This window comes from Odocoileus virginianus, unplaced genomic scaffold (genome assembly GCF_023699985.2).
Source record: "Odocoileus virginianus isolate 20LAN1187 ecotype Illinois unplaced genomic scaffold, Ovbor_1.2 Unplaced_Scaffold_1, whole genome shotgun sequence".
Taxonomy (NCBI): Eukaryota; Metazoa; Chordata; class Mammalia; order Artiodactyla; family Cervidae; genus Odocoileus; species Odocoileus virginianus.
The window spans coordinates 1,875,190-1,897,072 of NW_027224263.1; the positions used below are offsets into that span (position 1 = coordinate 1,875,190).

Sequence of the window (21,883 nt, forward strand, 5' to 3'; positions counted from 1 at the left end):
CAGTTATTAACCTACTATGAAATAATTAGTTGGCTTTACTTTTCAAAGTGAGAGATGTAATGAGGTTCTGTTAGAAACTGTCCCTTCTAATAGGCTGTAAACCCCATGAGTGCCAGGATCATGTCTGATTTTGCTCCCTATTTCACCCCAGAACCGTAGAGTTCGTGGCAAACAGAAGATGCTTCAAAAAGTGTTGTTGCATTAGTAGCAAATTTACAGATGAGGCCTCTGGAAAATTTCCAAATTTCATGGAAGTTTTCTAAGATGAACCTAGTGACTGCCAATGATCTCATGCACAAAGCCTTTATATATACAGATATCACAGAATGTCAGAGGTGGAAGAGATGTTACACATCTACCAGCAGTCAGCTAACTTTTTGGTTTTTACAAAGGGTCAAATGGTAAATGCCTTCAGCTTTGTATGCCATACGGTCTCTGTCACAACTACTTAAATGTGCCATTGTAAGTGCAAAACAGACCACAGACAATACTACATGAATAGGCATAGCTGTGTTCCAACAAAATTTTACTTACGAAAAACGGGTGGCAGACTACATTTGGCTGCAGTTTGCTGACCTTAACTAACTCAACTGTCATATTCTATAGGTGAGAAGAGAGAGGGGCTATTTCTCCATAGGGAAATGGCTTGTTTAAGTCCACACTACCAATAAAGGACAAAGTGGGGACCTTTTCAATTTCAGTTCTCATGACATCGCAGCCATGTTTTAGGGTCTGTCTGCTTCAATCCCGGTGTTGGTCTTATACTGCTTTGTTTATTGAAGCTAACAGACTTTGCCTTAAATTTGATTTGCATTGGTGGTTTTTCATCTTTGTTGTTGTTGTTTAGTCGCTGAGTCATGTCTGACTTTTGCAATCCCGTGGACTGTAGCCTGCCAGGCTTCTCTGTTCATGGGATTTCCAAGGCAAGAATCCTGGAGCGCAGTTGCCATTTCCTTCTCTGGGGATCTCCCAGAACCCAGGGATTGAACACAGGTCTCCTGCATTGGTAGGCGGATTCTTTACCACTGAGCCACCAGGAAAGCCCAGTTTTTAATCTTTACTTTTTAGTCTAAAATCCTCAGGAGTGATCAGCTTCATAGAAAGATTTTACAACTCCTATTTTATTTAGGTGCCTGGAGTTCTGCCTCTTCACGTTTTCAGAGAGAGTATATACTAGATTCTCTAAGGCAAAAATTCTGACTTATATGGTATTAAAGGGCTGGATGGGCAATTAGGAGACAAGGGCTCTGTCATGTCATGTCCTACCATACACCTTACCCAATTCTCACAAATCATTCAGTAGCTGAGATTCACTGAGTTCCTACTGTATACATAGTACTCTGGTAGGCTTGGGAAGGGAGGAATGATGAGAATGAGAATATTAATACTTGGGAAGGGAGGAATGATGAGAATGAGAATATTAATACCAGTTAACTTGTCTAGGTTCTGACTATATGTCAAGGGCATTATATACAGCTTCATTAAAACCTTATCAAGGGACTTCCCTGATGGTCCAGTGGCTAAGACTCTGCGCTCCCAATGCAGGGGGCCAGGTTTGATCCCTGGTCAGGGAACTAGATCCCACAAGCTGCAACTAAGAGTTCATATGCTGCAACTAAAACATCCTGCATGCCACAACTAAGACCTAGAGTAGCCAAATAAATAAAAATATATATTTTAAAACCTCTTCACAACTCTTTAAGGAGGGATCAGATAGACTAAACTGCTTGGATTGACACTCAGCTTGGTTCATGTTGAAACCCTGAGCTGTCTTTACCACATTTGAAGTCCTCAAGGCCATTTATTCCTTTGCCATTGTTTAGTCACCAAGTCATGTCTGACTCTTTGTGACCCCATGGACTGCAGCACACCAGGCTTCTCTGTCCCTCACCATCTCCTGGAGTTTGCCCAAGTTCATGTCCATTGAATTGGTGATGCCATCCAACCATCTCATCCTCTGTCACCTTCTTCTCCTCCTGCCTTCAATCTTTCCCATCATCAGGGTCTTTTCCAATGAGTCAGCTGTTCATCAGGTGGCCAAAGTATTGGAGCTTCAGCTTCAGCATCAGTCCTTCCAAAGAGTATTCAGGGTTGATTTCCTTTAAGATTGACTGGTTTGATCTCCTTGCTTTCCAAGGGACTCTCAAGAGTCTTCTCCAGCACCACAGTTCAAAAGCATCAATTCTTTGGTGCTCTGCCTTCTTTATGGTCCAGCTCTCACATCTGTACATGACTACTGGAAAGACCATAGCCTTGACTATATGGACCTTTGTTAGCAAAGTATTTATTCTTTAATACCCTTTTAAGGATTGGAGGTGAAAAACTCTAGCCCAGTGTCTAGCACACAGTATACACTCATCTGTTCTCATTACTCATCACGCTCCCTCATCCACAGACACAGTCTCCAACCACATGGAACCTTCCAATGCTCCTACAACTAGCAATCCAGATCACTGTGCCTTTACACAAGCTGTCTATTCTTCTTGGAATGCTTCCACCACATATCCTCTGCTCTACCAACCCTTAGCTCAAATGTCTCCTTTTATGGGACACTTTACTGACACATCTGGAGACACTGAATCAGATTCCCTTCATCTTCTCCCATTCAGCACTTTGTTCAGATCTCTATTATTGGACTTAGTAAAGCATTTTTTCTCTGGTTTATCACATTAAGAACTCCACTGAGATAGGGATTGTCTTATTGGTTTCCTTTTAAAAATCTATTGTGTGTTTTGATACAGAAAAGTATAAAAAAGGGGCAAAGAACCATAATTCATCTCTCAGAAACCTCTTTTGGTTTTTAAGAAAATAGAGCAATACGGGAACAAACTTGGAAAATGCAAACTGTACAAAATGACAAGTACCCAACCCTCTTCCAGTACCCAACCCTCACCCTAAAAGAATTATTTAATAACAGTTGCTTACATAGCCTACTAAAAATATATTTGTATGTATATGTCAGAATATATATATATACACATATGTATGTATATATATAGGGGTATGTGTGTATGTGTATGTGTGTGTGTGTGCTCAGCCGTGTCTGACTCTGACCCCAGAGGCTCTACCCGCCAGGCTCCTCTATCCATGGAATTTTCCAGGCAAGAACACTGAGCAGGTTGCCATTTCCTCTCCAGGGGGGATCTTCCTGACCCAGGGATTGAACCCATGTCTTGTGTCTCCTGCATTGGCAGGTGGATTCTTTACCACTGTACCACCTGGGAAACATATATATATATATATAATTGAAATGTTTTTTCACAAAAGTTTTCTAAATACAATATTATATACCTTAACTTTCCCCCTTAATTATGTATCTCAGAAATTTTTTTCAAATCATCGCATATAGATCAACCTCATTTTTAAGTAGCTGTATGTGATATTATTTGGGATGAATGTAAGTTAGCTAATCAGTATTCTATCTATGGGCATGCAGGTTTTCCTCAATCTTGCTGTTATAAGTGACACTGCAATAAAAATCCATGGTAGCTTCTTGTGATGTGGGGAAGTACCATATTCCATTGAATCAAATGTGCATCTCAATTGCACAAATGTTAAAATGTATATAAATGCATATATATATAAGTGTACTTAGAATTGATGAAATATGGTATATTTGTGGAATAGTCTCTAAGAAGTGGAATTGATGGGTCAATGAGTACATGAATTTAAATTTTTGACATGTGTTGCTAAATTTCTCCACAAAAAGGCTACATCAAGTTTCACTCCTACCAGCAAGGTCTGAGAGCTACCATTTTCCCACACTCTTGCCAACACTTGGCAATAACCAATGTTTTAATTGCCAAAGAAAGTGATTGTACCTAACTTACATTCATGAAGTACAGTTTGAGAATCGTTGCACTAAATGCCCTCTCAAACTTTCAACCTTGAAATACTCTGACTTCCTGTGAAATTTCAACCACTAATTGGCTCTAGCAAATTAGAAGTTTACAAGTAAAGCCATTCAAGGAGAAAGTTTTCTCTTCAAAGCAGCATCTGTGAGCCAAAGCACAGCAAGACAAACAATAAGGCCAGATGCAGAGTTGGAGATTTTATGCAAGAAAAACACTCCCTCCTTCCACAGGAGCAGCTGAAATCACTCAGATTTGAAGCAAGAGTTCAGCTCTCTCTGCCCCCTCTCCTAACCTTGCTTAGCTGATTCCCTTCTCAGATTTCTGGACCATTGTTTCAACCAGCCCACAAATCTGCCCCCAGTCAGGCATCTTCTGGGAAAAGATCTATCTTCTCTAGAAAAATGCTGTCTCATTTTATCCATTGCTCTGGACATCTAGGTAACAAAAACCCACACGAGAGCAAGGTGCTTTTAGGTGACTTATTAGCTTTGAGCTGTCATTGGCACTGTTGTCTCCTTGGTGTGGAGGTGGGTGACTTTTCATCTTCCCATAGGTCTGGTTGATACTGAGAGTGAGATAGCAAATGCGGTTCCTCACTTGAGAGGAGTAAGTTTATTGGGATCTTCAGCAGAGTGTCCACATAATCCAATGGCCCAGAGAAGAACAGACAGACAGAAGCTGCTTATTTTATTCAACACATACATATTGAGCAACTACCAAGTACCAGGCTAGTGGCACAGCTTTGAACACCCCAAGCTCCTGCCTCTGTGGAACCTACATTGTGTTTGTAAGGGGAGGACCTGGGGGTTAGGGGGCATGGAAAGGATACAACAAAGAAACTAACTAAAATATATAGTATGGCAGATGGTGACTAGTGTTACAAAGTAAAGTCGGGGAAGGGCATAAGGACTACCAGGGGTTGGTTAAGTGTTAGTTGTTCAGTCCTGTCTGACTCTTTGCAACCCCATGGACTATAGCCCACCAGACTCCTCTGTCCATGGGATTCTCCAGGCAAGAATACTGGAGTGGGTTACCATTTCCTCCAGGGGATCTTCCCAACCCAGGAATCAAACCTGGGTCTCCTGCATTGCAGGCAGATTCTTTACCATCTGAGCTACCAAAGAAGTACAGGGGTTGGTTAAGTTATCATTTATTTAATATTATGCCCGACCCAGTGCCAAGTATGCTCCATACATGATGAAATGAAAGACAGGGAAAAGAAGAAGAACAGGATGGGGGAGGAAGGGAGCTACTCTGCTTAGCTTAAGATTGTCTTTTAGAATCAGTTTGAGGGCTGACACTGTCCAGTTTCACTACAGAGTAGGGGGACACACAAAACAGAGAGTACCGAAAGTGAACCACTTCTCAGGTTTTCACACATTTAGGTCTTCCTCATAGTATATCCTCTGAATTTATTTTCATGGCTGTTTCAAGATCAGACGTATTCCCATTCTGATATTAAGCACAATGCAGATCCCAAATACAAACCTATCCTCTTCAGGATTATATAATTTATTTCTTCCAATCACACAAATAACTAAGTATATTAGTTACTGAGAAGAAAAACTTGAATGCAAGAGGTATATACAGTGATAGAGGTTGCATGTGTCAAAAAAATAAAAAATTAAATGGGTGAGTAGCATAGAGAGCTATGGGTTAGATCAATGTGGGCCATGGCAGAGGTGCTATTTGGAAAAAAGACCAGCATGGGAGGCGGGGAAGAAGAGTGTGTGACTAAGTATAAAAGATGAAAAAAAGAAAAAGAACAAAAGCTGGGGTTGGAGGGGAGGGGAATCAGTTGAGCTGCCACTGAGATCATGGGAAACAAGTAAAAAATGAAATCTCCTCTTTGCTTCCTCTGCACAGACCGAAACCCCCACCCTCAAACAAGCATTATACATGACAAGCGAAAGGGTTGGTTAATGCACTTTGCAAGTGATTTGCAAAATCAAGGAAACTAATAGTTATTTTTCTCATTGAGGGAGGCTGGTTCTCTTAACATCAAAGAATGGCCTCTCTTTTCAATGAGGCAGCTTCCCACAGCAGTACCTGGCTCCCTTAATCTCAGTAACTACAATAAATGCACAAGCCCCCTTTTGTGTGGAACTCCTATCTCATCAAACGAATCACCAAACAGATCTTTGCCTAACATATCTGAGTAACAGAGCCAAAGTCTTTACCAGAGCAGAGGCCTCCAGTAAGCCCCTGTGAGCAAGAGGAAGAAGGGTGGTCAGGGCTGCCTGGCTATGGGAAATGGCTTCCTCAGTATCCTCTGAAAACTCTTTATACTGACAGAAATTAAATCAGTTATACCCACAGGCATTTGAAGGACAAGGATACGGTCCAACTCTCTCCATTTAGATTGACTAGGACCAGGCAGATCCAGATACTGACAAATTGAAAATAGCAGAGATACTTCAAAACCTGTGTTCTGGGGAGCTGAGGAAGTCTAATTGTGTTGGGGGAGGGGCTGTTGTGTAAGCTGACACAGACGCCCTCAATTTAAAGATGATAAAAGCTCAGTCTCTAAGGAGGAGCTAAAGAGGCCCCTTTGTGTAATCTAACTTGTCTAGCAAAACAGTCAAGACAAATCAGGGCTTCAGTAATTGGGAGCTATAAATGACCACCATTTATTGAGTGTTTATGGCAAGCCAGGTGGGTACAATGTGCTTTGCTCAGATTAACTCATTCAGTTTTCAAAACAAGTCTATTAAGAATATAGTATTATGATTCCAGTTTGAGTTATAAAGTTTTGGCTCAGAGGTTATAAAACTTGCCTGAAATCACAACCAAGTGGATAAACTGGGATTCAAACCCTGGCCAGGTATAGTCAATTGCAAAGTTTATGTCCCTTCTACTACATAAATCCACCTCCCCTTAAATTTAGTTGATTTGATACAGAATTTTCTCTTATGTATTTTTTCTCCATGACTGGTTTGCCTTATTCTGGTCCTGAGTTATTTTTAAAAATATTTATTTGGCTGTCCTAGGTCTTAGTTTCAACATGTGGGACCTTTAGTTTCCACATGTAGGACCTAGTTCCCAGATGAGAGATCAAACCTGGACCCCATGCAATAGGAGTGCAGAGTCTTAGCCACTGGACCACCAGAGAAGTCCCCGGTCCTGGCCATTATAATGGAGGTGCCTTCATGATGTTCATTCTTCTGCCCTGTAATCTTTCTTTCTTCAGCCATGAGACCTATTGAGAACTTGAGAACCTGACTGGATTTAAATTTTTAAACTCACATCTCTTAGGAAGCTTTTAAATCCTAGAGTGCTGTGGTTGGAAGTCCCTTATGTGGTCCCAAGGGCTTCCCAGATGGCACAATGGTAAAGAATCCACCTGCCAATGCTGGAGACACAGGTTTGATCCCTGGGTTGGGAAGATTCCCTGGAGAAGGAAATGGCAACCTGTTCTAGTGTTCTTGCCAGGGAAATCCCATGGATAGAGGAACCTGGTGGGCTACATACAGTCCATGGGGTCACAGAGAGTCAGACAAGACTGAATGACTGAGCATACACATGTGGTCCCAAACCTTGTAATGTGGAGGGGTGACCTAAAATTCTGAGTGCAGAATAAAGTTTGCATCAGGACTAAACCCAGTGTTACTGAATCCAAGTCCATAACTCTTTTCCCTACAGTCTCCTCCTCATTTCCCCACCCTCTTCCTTGATTAAAGTCTCCTTCCATGATAAAGCCCATTACATGTCCCTCCAAAGTCCATCCTACACATTTCGTCTTGCTCATTACCATCCAAAGCAAGACCTCCACATCAGTCAAATCTGTCACCTTGTGCCCGCTTCACTGCTCATTTACTGGAGAGTCCCTTCTCACATATGCATAATGTTTGTGGCTTTCAAATTTAAAAAAAATTTTTTTTATAACTAGCTTAACCTTCTCAGATTCAGTAGCTCTTTTTAAAAATGCTCTTTTGTATCCTTGCATATCCCCATAGGCCTTAAAAGTGCTTAGTAAACATCGGTTAAATCAACAAATATTGTCTCCTTGGAAAAAACAAATGTTGGCTAAAATAATATATCTCCCCCTGAGAGAAAAGAAAACCGGGTAGAAAGGCTCCTTATCATTTCTCATTAGAATTTGACAAAATATACACTAATTAGTGCTTCAAAAAGGTGTAGATAAGAGCTTGTGGATGCTAATTAACCTCAGGTCCCACACAGACTAAAGGCAGAGAAGTGGGAAAATATTTCAAGCAAATTTTGTTTTCAAGAGCATACGGTTATGTGAAAACCAAACATAACATGTTTACCACATATATTTAACTGCTGTAGCGAATGAGACAGACTAGAAGCAAAGAAATTATGAAAACAAGGCAGTTCATCTTTGAAGCAGCTCACTAACTGCTTCATTCTCAAAAGACCTTTTGGAGGTAGGAAAATATCATTATTCCACTTGAACAACTGGGAAACTGAGACATCCAGGTTAAGTGATTTGAGGGGTGAAGGGCAGGGGGGCGGTGCTAACCTTAGCTGACGAATATATACCCAGCAAGGATATTCTACGCATTTGTTTACTGTTCATAAGTCACTAATAGGATGGTCCCTAACATACAGGTATCCTTGACACTTCAGTCTTGGAAAGTAATTGTCAAGGGGTATAAATCAAATCCTATTTTCAATACAGAGAGAAGGTTCCCAGTGGTGACTGAATTCTTTACTTAACAGCCCCCTCATTTATTCATTTGGTAAATAACTTCCTGCCTTTTTAATCACAAAGTCCTTGGATGAACAGTCTGACCAAAGAAAAAGAGCTACAATCTACCAGTATAATTCACAAAAGAGCAGCAATTTTGGGTGTTTTTTCCGAAATGTTAATAACTTACTTCATTCATTATACTGATTAGAACCTCACGCTTGCTCTAGGGTGGGAGTAAGGGTTGACCAACCATGACACAGAAGGATTGTTATTATCAGCACTTGGCAGAATTTCATTCAGCTATTTGAAATCAGGAGAGAGTTCTCTGATCCATTTTAAAAAGGCTCACGACTCTTTAATAAAATTTCCAAAAGTATTTTCAATGTGTTAAGTAAGTAAACTAGAAAGAAAGTGCACTGAAATTGTCTTTTCAAAGTTGTCTGTCCCCCGGAAACCATTACCATCCATCTAAGTTAGCTCAAGGACTGAGTATCATTTTAAGTAATCAAGGGAAAGGCTTGGGCTTTTTAATCTAATTGCCATCTCCAGGGAAGTGCCTTCTTCACTCAGTTAGGTTGAAAGAGAAGAGCATCTCTAGAGATTAAGACGTGAATGATTTGGGCTGTAGAATTTTCAATCATTTTGATGGTGCTTGTCTCAGGAATTAGGGAGAATTCCCCCCTAAATTTGGCATGTAATGAAAAACGCTGACCTGTGTGGGCAGGTGTAACAATCTACTTTGTTGGGAAACGTTACTAATCTGTGATGCCTGGTATGCTTCTCCTTAACATTTTAAGGGCTACAAATTCCTGATCACAAGAATGTGGATTAATTTGACTGGAAAATGTAAGAAAAGAATATTATCCCTCAAGATTTTTTTCTGAGCTGTCTGGGGAAGAGAATTTTTATCATCAGAATCAGTGAGATTTTATAAACTTAACATGCTATCTGAGATTCTTGGAAAATTCTTGCTTTTAACACCCTTATTTGTATTCTGGTATAGAATAGTTGCCATTACTTATTCCAACACTATCTTTTCTTCAGGTATCTTACTATACCAGTCAGGCCTCTCCCTGGTTTCCAGCCTTTGCAGTTTTCCCTTTTGTGGCCATTTACTTATCACCTGCAGCTTCAGCCAGGCTCCAACCCCTAGGATTAATTTAAATAATAGTTGAAAAAGAAGGAGTATTTAAAGGGCCCTAACTCAACTCCTTAGTCTATAGTCATTACAGGGTCACTGTCATTGCCAGTCTGGCCCTAATTTTGTATCTCAGTTCTTACAATTTGATGACTCTGCTATTAGGTTCATGCCAGCAAGCTTCTATAAGCATCTATTATGTGCCAGGTACTCTAGTTAGGCCTTGGAGATAGCTCAGCTTAGGTTTCAGATGTGAAATCTTAAAATATCATAGAATTTTTTTTTCAGAGCTAGGGTGCCATGAGAATCTAAAAGATAACTGGTCACCACCTCATATGCTTGTTAATAATAGAAACTGGATTCCTCTATCCTTTCCTGGATTGTTCATGTTGCCTGAGTTTCCTAGTTCCCTTAGCTCAGTAACCTATCTGTAGGATTGCAGCCATGCTCTGGGATGTGTATATATGTTCTGGATATGTATGTATATATATTCTTATATGTATGTATATTCTGATACACATATATTTTGCATGTGCATATATATTCTGGATATATATATTAATTTTGTGGATATATGTGTATATTCTAAATATGTATACATACTCTGGATATGTATAGATATATCCTGGATATGAATATATTCTGGATATGCATATATATTCCAGATATGTGTATATATATTCTGCATATGTATATATTCCAGATATATATTCTGGATATGTGTATAAAATCTGGATATGTGTATATATATACTGGATATGTAGGAGTTCCCAGGTGGTGCTAGTAGTAAAGAACATTCCTGCCAATGCAGGAGACTTAAGAAATTCAGGTTCAATCCCTGGGTTGGGAGACAATCCCCTGGAGGAGAGCATGTACTCTAGTACTCTTTCCTGGAGAATCCTGCAAACAGAGGAGCCTAGCAGGCTACAGTCCATAGAGTCACAAAGAGTCAGACACGACTGAAGTGACTTAGCATTCATATTATGGATATGTGTATATAATTATTCTGGATATGTGTGTACATATCTTCTGGATATGTGTGTATATATATTCAGGATATGTATATACATTCTGGATATGTGCATCTATTCTGGATATGTATATATATATACTCTGGATATGTAGGGCTTCCCAAGTGGTGATAATTGTAAAGAACCCACTTGACAATGCAAAAGACTTAAGAGACAAGGGTTCAATCCCTGGGTTAGGAAGATCCCCTGGAGGAGGGCATGGCAACCCACTCCAGTATTCTTGCCTGGAGAATCCCATTGACAGAGGAGGCTGGCAGGCTACAGTCCATGGGTCACAAAGAGTCAGACACGACTAAAGTGACATAGTACTTATATTCTGGATGTGTGTGTGTGTGTGTATACATACTCTGGATATGTGTGTATATATCTTGGACACATGTATATATATTCTGGATATGTGTATATATTCTGGATGTGTGTATATATTCTGGATACATATATATTCCAGGTATGTATGCATATTCTGAATATGTATTTATTTTCTGGATATGTGTTTATTCTGGAAATCTGTATATATATATTCTGGATATGTATATACATATTCTGGATGTGTATATTTACTGGATATACAGATATTCAGGATACATGTATATGTCACATATGTATATGTGTATATATACATTCAGAATACATATATTCAGGATATACAGGACTTCCCAGGTGGCGCTAACGATAAAAATCCCACCTGCCAATGCAGGAGACTGAAGAGATATGGGATCAATCCCTGGGTTGGGAAGATCCCCTGGAGGAGAGTATGGCAACCCACTCCAGTATTCTTGCTTGAGAACCCATGGACAGAGGAGTTAGGTGGGCTATAGTCCATAGATTCACAGAGTCGACATGACTAAAGTGAGTTAGCATTCATATTCTGGATGTGTTTATATAAATATTCTGGATATGTCTGTATATATTCTGGATATGTGCATATATTCTGGATATGTGTATATATAATATGGGCATGTATATATATATATATTCTGGATATGTGCATATAAATATTCTGTATATGTGTGTATATATATTATTGATATGTGTATATATATTCTGGATATATAGGTTCTGGATATGTATCTGTATATATACACATACAGACTCCTACCTCTCTCACAGATATATTCCAGTCTCTTTCCTTGGAACTAGCCACTCAAATATTTTCTGTGCAATACATGTGAATTTTCATCTGATGTCAAAGCTTAGGGAAAACAAGGTTGAGAAGAATGCTCAAAACTTGGAGTTTCTAAACCTAACGAAGCATCAGAATGACTTGAGTTTCTTTTCAAATAATAAACGTTTATTTTGTCTTACAGTTTCTGTGAGTCAGGAATGTGGGGGCAGCTTATCTTGGTGGTTCGGGCCCTGTGTCTCACATTTGACTGCCACCAAGATGTCAAATGCCATCAAGATTCCATTTCAAGGTGGCTCATTTTATAGGATTGACCAGATGATGCTGGTTGTTGACAGGAGACCTCAGTTCTTCCCATGTGGGCCTCTCCACAGGGCTACTTGAGTGTCCTCCTGACATGGCGCCTGGCAAATGTCTTTTGAAAATCAGCCTTGAAAATCACACCCTGTCACCATTGCCATATTCTCTTGGTCATACAGATGGATTCCGATCAATGTGGGAGATGACCACATAAGGATGTCAAAGGCAGGAGCTGAGAATCACTAGATGTCATTTTGGAGACTGGCTATCACGGGTAAGAGCAAAGTGAAAACTCGTATAGAGTGAGATGGTGGGAATGGGGAGGTAGTGGAAATCAGAGACAAAACAGCCCCCTTCATTGACCAGCCTAGTTAGATTATTAGATGCATTCCTGACATTCTGTGCCCCACTACTCTGTTTTGTTTCTTTTTGTCCCTAGGACCTAATGCTACCTGTGTGCATATGTGGATGCTCAGTACCTCAGTCATGCTCAACTCTTTGTGACTCCATGGACTGTAGCCTGCCAGGCTCCTCTGTCCATGGAATTTTCTAGGCAAGAATACTGGAATGGGTTGCCATTTCCTTCTCCAGGGGATCTTCCCAACCCAAGGATTGAATCTGCGTCTCCTGTGGCTCCTGAATTGGCAGGTGGATTCTTTACCACAGAGCCACCTATAATGCTACTTGCCATATTATATATTTATTTGTTAACTATTTTACTTGCTGGTTCCCCTACTAGAATACAAACTCCATGAAATAAAGGTCTATTTTGTTCCCAGTTGGTTCTCAACAATCTTTCATTAAATATTTATGTTTCTGAAGGTATAAGAATTGAGTTTTTCAAAGTTCCAGATTCCCTGATCCCATCCTTAGAAATTCTATTTCTGGAAAGCTGGAAATCTACATTCTCTTAAAAGTTCCCTGGGTGATTTTTATAACCATATAGGTTTGTGAATCACTGCTCTAAACAAAAGGGAGGCTGTGTTTGATACCCTAAATGACCTGTCCTAACTTGAGGGTGACTGAAACTGGAACAGACTATTGGATGGAGATATATACATAGGGATACATATATAGCGAGAGAGAATACACTAAGTCCTCTACATACAAACCTTCAACTTGAAAACTTTCCAAGATGTGAACATGTGTTCCATCAACATCAGGCGTGAGTGAAATTGCAGCTTGCCCTCCATCTCCTATTGCTGATGATCCTTCAGCTCTACCATCTCCCACCTCCTCTCCCTCCTCCAGTCAGTAACTCTTCTTGCCTGTTCACTCAATGCCAGCCCCTGTATGCCAGCTGTTGTACTGTACTACTGTACTTTTCAAGGTACTGTACTGTAAGATTAAAATGTTTATTTTTTTGTGTTTGTTTTTTCTGTATTGAAAGTGAAAGTGTTAGTGGCTCAGCCATGTCTGACTCTTTGTGACCCCATGGACTGCAGACTGCCAGGCTCTTCTGTCCATGGAATTCTCCAGACAAGAATACTGGAGTGGGTAGCCATTCCCTTCTCCAGAGGATCTTCCTGACCCAGGGATCAAACTGGTCTCCTGCATTGCAGGCAGATTCTTTACCATCTGAGCCACTTGTGTGAAAAGTATTATAAACCTATTATAGTACAGTACTATATAGCTGATTGTGTTAGCTGGGTACCTAGGCTAACTTTGTTGGACTTATGAACAAGTTGGACTTATGAATGTACTCTCAAAACAAAACTTATTAGTAGGTAGGGGGGCTTACTGTAGATAGCTATAGGTACTAAGAGGAAACCTACTCTACCAGACAGTACAAGATTTCATTTATGCAGCATTTATTGAGCACCCATGCCTGTATGTGCTCAGTTGCTCAGTCATGTCTGACTCTTTGCAACCCCATGGACTATAGCCCACCAGGCTCCTCTGCCCATGGGATTCTCCAGGCAAAAATACTGGAACCATTTCCTACTCCAAGGGATCTTCCTGACCCGGGGATGGAACTGACATCTTTTGTGTCTCCTGCATTAGTAGATGGATTCTTTACCATTGCGTCACCTGGAAGACCTATTGAGCACACACTATGTGTCAAATAGTATTTTAGGCATTGGAGATACTACAGTGAGGGATAGAACAGACAAATGTCTTTGGAATCAAAATTAAAGCTGAAGGTGAAGGTGGCCTGATGAACAGCATGCCAGAGGCATGAGGCAGAGCATAGAAATAGGCCTACAAACATAATATACAGAAATTGAAGTAAGCAAGTAATCGGAATAGGTGGTAGAGAAGGATCAAAAGGAATCTTACTTTTATTTTTAACTATGTGCATCTATTGACTTTACAATTGATTTTTTAAAAGTTTTTATGCATGAGGAATTCCCATGGGCACCTCTGGGACTGAAAATACCGCCAACATTACCTGTAACTCTGCTTCCTTCATCTCCCACTCAGAACGCAAGTGAGTATCAGTGACTTCATTATAAAGCAGCATTTACCAAAGTTTTATTTTTTAATTTTATATACTAAAGCATTTTTCAGAGCCTTTGATATACTAGTATCCATTATAAATCTCAATGCATAGGGGGAATCTACAAAACATATTTCCCAATTTACCTGGCCTCATATAAATTGGAAATATGGCCTCATTTTTCCCCCTAAGAGAGTCTCCAGTACATGTATTGCACACATGGAACATCCTTTGGGAAACAACAGTTCACAGCAAAGCTGGAAGTAATAAGCCACCCATACAATCCTCCACATACTTTCTCTTATTTTCCCTCAGATGCAGAGGATTCTAAGAAATACTGTGATGCCTTAGACCAGTGGTGGCAAACTATGGTCCAATGGCCAAATCCAGCTACCTATTTTTTGTAAATAATTTTTTTTTGAATACAGCTATACTTGTTCATTTAAGTATTATCCTCAGTTGCTACAATAGTTGTAGCTGTGACAGAGACTGTATGGCCCACAAGCCTGAAGTATTTACTACTTGGCTATTTACAGAAAATTTTGCTGACCTCTGCCTTAGGCTACTTATGGAAGGAACCTGGGTCCCTGATTATGTTAAGCCCTTGAAATTTGTGGTTTATTTATTGGCCTAACATATTGTTAGGGGAGTGGCGCTAGTGGTAAAGAACCTGCCTGCCAATGCAGGAGATGCAAGAGATGCAGGTTTGATCCCTGGGTTGGGAAGATCCCCTGGAGGAGGAAATGGCAACTCACTCCAGTATTCTTGCCTGGGAAATTCCATGGACAGAGGAGCCTGGTGGGCTACAGCCCAGTCCATGGGGTCACAAAGAGTTCAACGTTACTGAAGTGATTGAGCACACATGGTTAGGGGATGTGCATGACATTCTGCTTGCTCCTCCAGATCGACTGTCCACGTTTTTCTACTCTGTTTTATACCCAGAGAGAACACTTACACTTTTGTGAATAGCCACTTTATTAAATTGTCTTTTATTAGTCTTTTGAATGTGTCATAAGCTTTTTTCTGAGATCATGACTGGTACAAGAAATAACCTCGCCTGCTTTATTTATATTAAGAAATCCACAAATTTTAGTATGTTATTATTAATATATACTTGTGCACTTCATAGCTGGTGGAGACACAGGAGTAGTGTTACAGCACATATGGTGAAAAAATACTAGGTTTGTCTCCATATCACATTTAAAATAAATGAATATTTTTAAAAAGCTATCAAGGCTGGATGGTACAGAAACAACATCCTCCAAGGATTTGGCACTATTTGCTCTAACCTCTGCTTCCCTTGGTGTCTGCTCACCTCCTGGTTGCCAACAACTAGAGGTCTTCAGAGCTCCTTAGAAGAAGAGGTGAAGCTGGTGCTCTGTCTTATAAATCTCTCTGCTCTCAGTATTTGATAATGATCCCAAGAACCCACCCACTAACTAACCCAACACACTAAGAACTCAGCATGAAATCTCCTGGGTTTATGCATAATTGAGATTTTTCAGCAGGTGAGTTTGTGCTTACCACTCAGTTAACCAGGTAATGCTGTCAATCCACTGTTTTAAGAACACAAGCTAATGGAGATGTTAATATATTTAATTAATATGGATTAAATTTAAGAAGGCTATTTTTTCCTTCTGTGAATCAAGAATGTTAATATTCTTTCCTATATAAATTGCCTTCTACAGCTTAAGGGGATTATCTCCATAAAGTAGTTCATAAATAGCTGAATTGCCATTAAAAAAAATTTAGCTGAATCACTTTTTAGAAACTGGATTTCCTCAGGGCTGGAGACATAGATCATGCCCTGGCCAGAGTGAATAGTGAGGTCTCTATTGACCCACAGGTTATTTACTGAGCTTCATAATAGACAGGGGATTGGATACACTTTGGACTTAGGAGTTTTTCCACAGGCAATAACATCAGTTTCAATCCAGAACAATCTGTGATATTGATTAACTTTTCGGATCTCTTTTACCACTACTGATCTGTCTCATCTTTTATTCAATAGCTCCCCAGAAGACATTTAGAGGCAAGTGTGAAACACCTGAGGTAAATCCTACTTGCAAATTCTTTGCAACGCCATTATTTCCTCAGTTTACAAACTGTCCTTAAAGAATGGGGAAACTGCCGAAATTTTCATCTCTCTCTGAAACTACTCTATAAAGAACTATTTTTGTTGTTTAGTCACTCAGTCATGTCTGACTCTTTGCAACCCCAAGGACTGTAGCCTGCCAGACTCTTCTGTCCATGGGATTTTCCCAGGCAAGAATACTGGAGTGGGCTGCCATTTCCTTCTCCAGGGGATCTTCCTGCATCCTGACCCAGGAATTGAACCTGCATCTTCTGTGTCTCCTGCACTGGCAGGCGGATTCTTTACCACTAAGCCACCTGACCTACTCAGTTTACAAACTCTCCTTAGAGAACTGCCCAGATTTTTAACTCTTTCGGAAGGTATGTGTAAAGGATACTGAACCAGAAATCAGGAGCTCAGGGTTCTTGAGTCTCTGAGTAGCTGTGGGTCCTTAAGCAAATCACAAAACTAGTAGGGGTATCAGTTTCCTCATCTATAAAAAGAGGATAATATTCATCTACTTCATAGGGTTCTTGAAAGGATTCAAAGAGATATACTCACATAAATATTTACTCAATGCCTGGGACATAGTGAACACTATTATTAGAGTATTATTTCCAACAAAGTGGGTCAACCCCACCTATGATTCTATTTTCACCCACTCTTCAAAATAAATCATCTGCTGTAAGAATGCCCAGTTCTTACCTATACCTTTAAATGTGCCTTCAACTGTAGGTGTATTATTAAGTTATAAGTTGTAATATTTACTGTTTTATATATGTTTGTCTCCCTCCAAAATTCCCTGAGAACTGTAGGGATGTCTCACACCTTAAGGACTAGGACTCATATCCCTACAAGTACATTCAGATAACATAAATGAGTTAAGCAGGCTGGGTAGGCATTGAGGTCCAAGAGAGCCTATGGCCTGTCTAAAGCAGAAACTCATTAAGTCCAGTTGAATATTGCCATGTGGGCAAAACATACCAAGTGTAGCTAGATTTCAGCATATATTTTAAATGAACCTGAAAAATCTGTATCTATTTAAAATGTGAATTGTCTTGCTCTTTACATGTTGAAAACAAATTAATTAAAAAAAATTGTACAGACCAAACAAAAAATAGTTACACTTACAGAATAAATAGGGCTGCACTACTGGCTAGGTTGTGTGACTTTGGGCAGTTACTTAACCTCCTTGTACCCTAGCTTCCATAGCTGCAAAATGAGAATAATAGTACCTAGTTCATAGGTGATTGGACTCCCCAGGTGAATCAGTGGTAAAGAATCCACCTGCCAATGCAGGAGACACAAGAGATGCGGGTTCAATCCCTGGGTCAGGAAGATCCTCTGGAGAAGGAAATGGCAACCCACTCTAGTATTCCTGCTGGGATAATCCCATGGACAGAGGAGCCTGGTGGGCTACTATCCCTGGGGTTGCAAAGAATTCTGACAGGACTGAGCAACTGAGCCCACATGCATAGGCTATTATGGGGGTTAACTGATGTAATGTATGTAAAGAAAATAACTACAACAGTTCTGAGCACTTGTGTTGTTCAGTCTCTCAGTTGTGTCTGACTCTTTGTGACCCCATGGATTGCAGCATGCCAGGCTTCCCTGTCCTTCACTATCTCCCAGAGTTTGCTCAAACTCATGTCCATTGAGTTGATGATGCCATCCAACCATCTCATCCTCTGTCGCCCCTTCTCCTCCTGCCCTCAATCTTTCCCAGCATCAGGGTCTTTTCCAATGAGTCAGGAGCACTTAGGTAGCACTTAGTAAATGTAAACCATTATCATATTCATTTAAAAGGTTATTGGTAACAAGGGTATCATTAAAAACAACACTAGTGTTATTAACGACAACAGCATTAGTATACAATCTAACATATATATGTCATTTGCAATTGATGATATTGTTATTAATAACTGATATGATTACTTATTCTTTCTTTCTCAGTTTCACATAGTAATAGCAGCATAGGAGAGGGTAGGGACTTTTCAATTCTTGAGTTCCCCCCTTTTTCTCTCTCCTTATGACTAACGTATCAGGCCATATTGATTCTAATATATGCATTTCTCTTTTTCTCTTGAATTTGAATTTCCACCTCCACAATTACTGTCTAATTTTAGACACTTGTCATTTCTCACCTAGGTTGTAACAATAGCATCTATTGGTTTCTCAGCCCTCATTTTTTGTACTCTCCAATCCATTTCCAATACAGCAGCCAGTTTGCTAAAATACAAGTCTGCTCACATCTTACCTCTACTCATAATTCTTCAAATGTACTCCAACAATAATACATAATTTCCCTTTCATCTCCACTATGTCTGCCAGGGTTTTAATTCTAGATCTGCTTCTTACTTGGTATGTGACCTTTGGAAAGTTACTGAGTCTTGGTTTTATCATATCTACTCCATTAGGTGGTTGTGAGGATTAAATGATTTAGTTTAACGTGTATCAAACAGTCACCACAGTGCCTGGCATATAATAAGTAATTGATAAATGGAAATATTATGATCACTCTAGTCTGATTAATTGGTTATGTTAACCCCTACATTGATCTCTGAGATCCAGGTTCAAAGAACATCTTAGTTTCAAGTGCATATGAAACATTTCCCAGGACAGACCGTAAAAGAAACTTGAATAAGTTAAAAATAATAGAAATAACACAAACTATTTCTCCAACCACAATGGAATGAAATTAGAAATCAATAGATGGGAAATATCTGGGGAAATTCACAAATATGTGCAGATTAAGTAATCAAAGGGTCAAAGAAGAAATCAAAGTGAAATCAGAAAATACTCTGAGACAAATAAAAATGAAGACAAAGCATATCAAAACTTAGGAGATGCAGCTTAAGCATTGCTTTAAGAGAAATTTATACTTATAAATGCCAATATTAAGAAAGAATAAAGATCTCATATGAAAACCTAACTTTACATTTTAAGGAATTGGAAAAGGAAGACCAAGCTAAGCAAAATAAATTAATATAGTGCCCTAATTCACATGTTCATGTCTATAGGCAAAGAAAAAACTGACAAAATCCAACATCCCTCATGATAAAAAAAATTCAACAAACTAGGAATAAAAGGTAATTTCCTAAACCTGATAAAGGACATCTTCAGCTAACAATCATACTTAGTGGTGAAAGATTGAAAGCTTTCACCCTAAGAAAAGGAATAAAACAAATATGTCTGTTCTTACCACTTTTATTCAATACTGTATTGAAAATTCTACCCAGAGCAATTAAGCATGAAAAAGAAATAGAAGTCATCCAAATTGTAAAAAAAGAAACAAACTAAAAACTATATTTGCAGATGATATAATCCTTTATACAAAAAATCCTAAATAATCCATCAGAATTAGCAAAAGAGAAACTATTGGAACTAGGAGAAGAGTTCAGCAAAGTTGCAGGATACAAGATCCATTTATGAAAATCAATTATATTTCTATACACTGACAACAAACAATTTGAAAATAAAATTAAAAAGCAATTCCATCTGTTATAACATTAAAGACAATAACATGTGTAAGAATTTACTAAAAGAAGTGCAAAATTTATACTCTGAAACTTATAAAACATTTTGGAAAGAAGTTAAAGAAAATCTAAATAAGTGGGAAAACATCCATATTCATTCATCAGAAGATAGTATTTTAAGTGGCAATACTCCCCAAATAGGTCAACATATTCATTGCAATTCTCAACAGAATCTCATCTGACAATGTTATGTGGCAGCCTGGATGGGGAGGAATTTGGGGGAGAATGGACACATGTATATGTATGACTGAATCCCTTTGCTGTTCACCTGAAACTATCACAATATTGTCTGTTAATAAGCTATCAGTTCAGTTCAGTTCAGTCGCTCAGTCATGTCCGACTCTTTGCGACCCCATGAATCGCAGCACGTCAGGCCTCCCTGTCCATCACCAACTCCCAGAGTTTACCCAAACTCGTGTCCATTGAGTCAGTGATGCCATCCAACCATCTCATCCTCTGTTGTCCCCTTTTCCTCCTGCCCTCAATCTTTCCCAGCATCAGGGTCTTTTCCAATGAGTCAGCTCTTCGCATCAGGTGGCCAAAATATTGGAGTTTCAGCTTTGACATCAGTCCTTCCAATGAACACCCAGGACTGATCTCCTTTAGGATGGACTGGTTGGATCTCCTTGCAGTCCAAGGGACTCTCAAGAGTCTTCTCCAACACCATAGTTCAAAAGCATCAATTCTTTGGCACTCAGCTTTCTTTACAGTCCAACTCTCACATCCATACATGACTACTGGAAAAACCATAACCTTGACTAGATGGACCTTTGTTGACAAAGTAATGTCTCTGCTTTTTAATATGCTGTCTAGGTTGGTCATAACTTTCCTTCCAAGGAGTAAGCGTCTTTTAATTTCATGGCTGCAATCACCATCTGCAGTGATTTTGGAGCCCAAAAAAATAAAGTCAGCCACTGTTTCCTCATCTATTTGCCATGAAGTGATGGGACCAGATGTCATGATCTTAGTTTTCTGAATGTTGAGCTTTAAGCCAACTTTTTCACTCTCCTCTTTCACTTTCATCAAGAGGCTCTTTAGTTCTTCTTCACTTTCTTCTATGCCCCAATACAAAATAAAAACTTAAAAAAAAAGAATCCCAGCTGATCTCTTTGTAAAAACTGACAAGTCAATTCTAAAATCTAAAGAAAATTCAAGAATCCCAGAATAGCCAAAACAGTTTTGAAAAATAAGATCAAAGGTGGAGGATTCACACTTTCTGATTTCAAAACTTGCTACAAAGCAACAGTAATTAAGACACTGTAATATTGTTGTAAGGATAGATACTTATATCAAGAAAATAAAATCAAGACTTTATTGAGAAATAAGCCTACACATCTTGATCAACTGATATTTTACAAGGGTGCCAAGGTAGGTCCAAGGGAAAGGAAGTCTTTTCAACAATAATGCTAGGACAACTAGATACCCACATGCAAAAGAATGAAGTTGGATCCTTACCTTACATCATATACAAAAATTAACTCAAAATGAATCAAAGTCTCAATGTAAGAGCTAAAAGTCCAAAACTCTTAGAAGGAAACAGGGATAAATCTTTGGATTTGGCAGTGGATTCTTATGGTGCTCAGTCACTAAGTTGGGTCTGACTCTTTGCAGCCACATGGACTATAGCCCACCAGCTCTCTGTAGCCCACCAAACTCTCTACCCACTGGAGTGGGTTGCCATTTCCTTCTCCAGGGAATCTTCCCAACCCAGGGATCGAACCCATGTCTCC

The 21,883-nt window shown here is 39.4% G+C and overlaps 1 protein-coding gene and 1 non-coding gene across 2 annotated transcripts in view; one reads left to right on the forward strand and one right to left on the reverse strand.

Annotated features, from left to right (window-relative positions):
- Positions 1-21,883, reverse strand: part of COL4A6 (collagen type IV alpha 6 chain) — a 323,591-nt gene that overhangs the window by 240,379 nt on the left and 61,329 nt on the right. The window lies entirely within an intron of this gene.
- TRNAG-CCC (transfer RNA glycine (anticodon CCC)) lies at positions 1,503-1,574 on the forward strand. The gene has a single exon. It is a non-coding gene; the product is annotated as a tRNA-Gly (tRNA).